The sequence below is a fragment of the Anticarsia gemmatalis genome, chromosome 15 (genome assembly GCF_050436995.1).
Source record: "Anticarsia gemmatalis isolate Benzon Research Colony breed Stoneville strain chromosome 15, ilAntGemm2 primary, whole genome shotgun sequence".
Classification (NCBI taxonomy): domain Eukaryota; kingdom Metazoa; phylum Arthropoda; class Insecta; order Lepidoptera; family Erebidae; genus Anticarsia; species Anticarsia gemmatalis.
This window is the reverse complement of record NC_134759.1, coordinates 4,092,528-4,098,740: the sequence shown is the minus strand read 5'-3', so window position 1 is coordinate 4,098,740 and position 6,213 is coordinate 4,092,528.

Below are 6,213 nucleotides of genomic sequence, written 5' to 3'. Positions count from 1 at the left end.
GATGGCTTTAAATCAAGTGTATAATGTGACACTTTGTTGTAAGTCATAACGAGTGACATGCGTACTTGTAACGATATTTAGAGGTACACTAAGCTACAGGAATGGTACAACCAAATTACACATAAGAAACGTCGTTCTTAACAAGTACACTTTTTGTATCCAAAAAATCCAAAACTCAAATAACAATATTTTCTTATAGTTAATAGCATATTTTTATATAGTGTTATGATTATCAGATCTGACAATCTCGTACGAGAAACTGTACTCATCACATATCAATACCCGAAGGGAAAATTAAAAAAAATAAATACAGTTGTCAGATCATACTTGTTATCATGCATATTTTCAAGTGCCAAATCTTTTCCCAAGCAAGTATAATTCAATAAAGCTTAAAAGTCTTTGACTTGATAGAATCTATCACTAGTAAGCTTTTAATAAAGTATTAACTTAAGCTGACATTTTACCATGACAAGGCAATTTCATGACGTAACTTTGATGTAACATACTCTCAGCTTAATCAAAACCTAAAGAAAATAAAAATAAACAGAACTGGCGCCATTAGGACATGGTTACACTATTACTAGACTAAGACTCATCCAAAAAAAGCCATGTACATAATTGGCTACGTAATCTCATATCATAAATACTTAACGCAACCTCATTTTGAAAGTATTACTAAACAAGTAATTATAATCATCCGACGTCTTTGCGACATTCACGTCACGAATTCCACGAGAGCATTATTTTTTGTTACGTTGGTCTTACGATGAGGATGCGGTAATTAATTTGTAGTTTTATATTAAGCCTTAGTTAAAGTATAGTGTAAAGGTTTAAATTTTGGATACAATCAAACGAATACAATGTAAAAAATCAATTTGAGTGATCAATAATTTGATATAAAATTTTACTACACTTGATAAAAACGCACCCTCAAAACACACATAAAATGGACTTTAAAAGTTTTTATTTTCTTCCATACAATACCCATATTATGTGTCCCACTACCACTAATCCTTGTGCTCATTATTATTTACTCGACAATCGTTTAAGCTTGCGAGATTACTAGCAGTTGTATACTTCAGCAGGCTGTCAAAATACTACTAAATGTCGCCCCTGATGACTATACTAGCTATTCAGAAGAAAACCAAAACAAGACGTAGGCAATTTAGCTTAATAATCGTTTTAAATCATAGTACGTTTCGTGGTGGTCTCATCTTTAACAAGACCACAAGTTTCGAACAACACATTCTAATCGTACATAAAACAAATTGATTCGCCCAACCAATGTTTCAAATTAAATTGGCCATTGGACTTATTGATGAGCAAGAAAGTTTTTATTACTGTCGTGATCTATAAAGGAACATTTATTCGTGATTTTAGAAAATAAGGAACATTCTTCCATTCTGCTTAATAGTTTCGTTGCGTACTTTCGTAACTGTTTTACAATTAAAAACAACATAATTGGCTTGTAAAAAATGTCTAAAGTAACTTTATTTAATTAAGAGACCTTTCTCAATATGGTCTTAAAGATCATTGATCAAATGAACTCTTTGACGGACCGCGAAACACAATGAGTACAAATTACAATACCAAATATTTTAAACAAACATTTAACAAAGTTTTTGTTCACAACAGATGTCAATTGTCCCGATATCATCATCTCAACAAAAACGGATGAAGTCACGATGTGTAAGGTGCAAGCGTAGACTCGTCACAAAGACACCCGACATGTTTCAAATTCCCTGTCAAACCGTCGCAATTCGTATCCCACTGTCTCACACATTTCAATGAAATTCAACAATTATTGAATTCCCTAATTAGTCCTTATAAGGACGATAAAGTGCCGCTAAAAACTAGCAACGGTCACCTAATAGAACCGTGTCGCATTGCTGTACGTACGAATTTAATCGAGGCGGCACGCTTTGTGACCGCGTAGATGCAAGATGGCCGCTGTAGATCAAAGGCGCCGCGCGTGTGAGGCACCCGCAGTGAAATGTCACCACGGTCGATCAATTAACGGTTATCCCATGTTAATGTGTTATTGATATCGGAATAGCGAAGTTCTGTATTGCCGTAGCTTATTCGGTTTTTTGTGTGGTTCAAGTGATGAGGTTAATGGTTTGGAAACATTGTTTCGCGTAAAGCATGCGGCTTCATACCTTAAGGTTATTATTGAACAGGTTGGAGTCAGTAAACTTTTATGATATAATTATATTTAAATTATAGGAGAGTCCACTAGTAATGTTGTTAAGTTGAAGTGCTTTGGTGTAAAAATAGCCAGTAAAAAATCACCACCACTTCAAATTAAAATATTTCTCCGCTAAACAGAAGGTAGATAATACGAGATTAAGATAAAAAAGCTTTTCAAAAAACTATTTCTGTAACACTAGTACGCACATTGTACTGACAACCAAACTATGGCCGGTAATTTCATGAAATGACCACGATATCGTATCTTAACGACACTCAACTTTAGGTTCCTTGTAGATAATCGGTATCTTTATATCTTTGAATGTTTATATATCTCTCTTACTCTCAAAATATAACACAATAAAATAAAACTAAAAAATTAGTAACCGCCAAATCCTTAATTTAAGGTATTCATCCGTCAATCCGCTATACTCTCATGCAGCAAACCCGCTACCGCTTCTAAACTGTACCACTAACAATATTTAGCCGTGCGTTGTGGAAACTAGGCTTAATCGGGCCGCGATGGACAAACTAATGGCCATTACAAATTGTTACCGACGTACACATGTCTTGTATACAGAGCAACATGACTATTAATTTTATTAGTTGTTTTGAAACAGACGCGGTCGAACGTCTAAGAGATTCTGATTAAGAAACGGTACTACTTCTGTATTGCGAATGGTTTAAGTACGATTATGTTGCGCTCGCTCTGTTTGTTTTAACAACTTGTTTTCAACACTATTACGGGTCTAGGAAATATGCTTTTCTGGTATGCCTGTGTTAGGCACTAATTTGTTTTCTATGAATTGAATGCTTCGTTTATCTAGTTGATTTACAGGGTAACGCATAGTATTATTCCCTTCCTTTGAACATTTTTTGCTATATATTATGAGGTACAGCAATCACAAGAATTAAATACTAAGGATTTTTTTTGTAGGTGCTTTTATTGCCAAGTTCTAGTACAAGAGTAAAAAACTCGATTTCCTCAGAATACTTACATTCTATCTTCGTATGATCCAGTATTGACATGTGTGGGAAGTTTTGAGCTGTTAATGTAATGAGTTTTTTCTGATACCTGGGTGGCCGACATTGAAATAGGTGCAGAATGATGCGATATTTCTATTTAATACAACTTAGATTTTGCCCAGGTTATAAACTATCAGTATAGGTAACGAATTTCATTAAAATCTGTCGAGTAGTTTTTTCGCTAAAGAGTAACATCAATCCATCCTCAAAAACTTCCGCATTGTTTAAAATATAAAAGGATTGCAACTCTCAACTGGTTTTAAAAAAAATATAATGAATGTCAAACAAACAACACAAACGCATATCATCATTACTACAATAAATAGTCTACAACAATAAAAAGTCTCAAGAAGTTAGAAGCTAGACTGACACAAACGTTTCACAACAATAACAGTCATATGAACTTACCTAAGACATGTCTAATTAAAACTAAATCATCCTCATAGAAAGCGCATCAAATGTACTATCAATACAAAACATACTGAATTGAACTCCCAATTTCTCTTAATGATATAGAAATAAAACTTTGTATGTGTATTGTGTACTGCTGTGTATTATGTACTGTGTATTATTTGTGTGTAATGTGATGTGTACTATTTTGTGTACTATTGTGTAGTAGTAACAAAACTAATTCGTTATTGATGGTGTCTAAGATTGCGGCGTCGTGAGGGGACGAACTTATCACTACCACCTTTAATTATGAACGAGCTTTTACATTTTACGATTTTGGATGCTGCTTTTAATTAAAATGTGCTCCAGTTTGATAATTATTGGTAAACATTTCAACAGATTGTAAATCCAGTGAATTTTTTCCTACGTTTGGTTTTTTTGGCTTGATAGTCTGTTTTACCTTTTAGGTCATTTTGAAAACGTATGAACCATGCTGAAAATATTTACCCGATTTGATGTAGTCGTTCAATATTCTTTTTGAATGTGTTTTAGATTTTTTTACTAAAATATAAACCTAAATAGTTACTCTGTAATTATATCGAATCACTGAATTGTAGTTGTTCCTCTGACAATCACCACCAATATCGCCAATCAGATGACAAGTTGAATGACAATCCTTAGAAAAATCCAGCGATAAATCGTCCCAGCAATCGTCAGTAGCATCTTCGACAAATCGTACATTATAAACAGCTCACACTAGAGACAGAAACGAATGTACATCCATTCACAGTCCAGTTATAGGTGCCGCTACAATACGTAGATCGACGGTCACAGAGTAACAGAGCGGCAACGTTTAATGACCGGCTGGCCAGTTACACTGTTCTTTCGTCATTACATTATGTGCAGCGATGTGATGCTGTTGCTGAAACTGTTATGTATTAAGATGACATGTATGAGTGTTAGAAATAAAAGGCAAAAGAAACGGCTGTCTCGACAGCTTTTGAGTCGCCGTCGACCAATTACTTAATAAAGAGCCTTGGTAAGCACAATTTCTATACCTCTTGATTACAATTAATAATTCTGTGTATTTCCAAAATAAAGTAAGCTGGCGGGTCACTGTTGTCCTGAATTCTAAATTTTGTATACGCTAGTAGTAGTCAAATACAGTGCGAAAATTGAGAACCTTTCTTCATAATAGCAGGCTAATGAGCAGCTGTGGAATTAGATCAACATTCCTAAATAGGTAATTATTTTTGTCAAGTAATAATACTCCGTGCATTTTCATATCGTAACTATAATCATAAAGTCAGCTTTAAAAGAAAATAAAAGATTATAATTATTTAATACATAGTTTTCTCAAGTTCTAATCTAAACCTAACAGTCTTTGCTTCAACATTATGCCTTACCAACCCTTCAGGTGCCTAAATAATTCAAATTATCCTTCAATATCAAGGTAACATAATACATTAGTATCAAAACATCTGTGTCCGTAATAACAGGAATACAGAACAATGCTCGAGTGACCTCATATCGCAACACGAATCTATGTCTCTGACGTTGAATATTTTGGTCGGACGTTTTAAAGGGAAACTCTGGTCGAAATTAGAATTCCGAGGTTTTGGTGCAAGTTAGAGACGGGAGGCGGTGATGCAAGGGCTTAGATGGTCTGTACATTATTGTACTAGGTTCCGTTGAAAATCTAAGTTGGACTTGCACCACTTGTTAAAGTTGTGCTAATAAGAATGAGCTTAAATGTTTATTTATTTAGTGAACTAAAGCCGTTCTAGCGACAGAAGTACGAAGTCTAGGGCTTAGATGGTCTGTACACTATTGAACTAGGTGTTGTAGAAAATGGCAGTCTAACTTATCAGTTGTGCTAGAATGAGTCCAAATATTTATCTGGTGGGCAAAAGTTTAGCGACCCAAGTAGTTGTCTATGCAACAAAAAAGCCTCATACATTTTCAGGCGCCTTTGATTTATCAAAATGCTAAAACCAATGGAAAATATTGATTGGGTTCGATGTTTATAATAGTATCAAAAACTGGTATATATTCTATATTTACTAATTAATTCATATATTAATAGCACAGCGGAATCTTGCTAGCACTTGTAACAATCGCTTAGTAAAGTACAATGAGACGTCGGACACACTCCTTAATTCTCAAATTTTAGACGAAAATTGTTGCAGCTTATAATTTTAGTTCATTTCATAGATAATAAATGTTTATCTTTAGTAAACGTTTTGTAATGTAACAACAGTACAAACAATGACAAATGGCTTGCTTAGTAACTGGCATTTGAAACTTGTTTCAAAGGTGACAGTTGCATAGTAATAGTCTTTGTAGAAACATTGCCGACACGACGTCTTGAGGGTTTTATTGTCTCCAAAACAGACTCCAGTTACAAGCGTTTAAGTTTAAACAGATACATCTAAAGAAAAATAATAAGGAGAATGAAAATATAACAAAAAGCAGAGATAGCGGAGTGGTACAAATGTTCGCCTCCCGCCTAGTTACGGTTAAGTTTCCAACTCAAAGAAACGCACCAAATACTTTTCAAAGTCACGAATTTATTGGAAATCGTAACCAATTGACACGGTGAAAGAG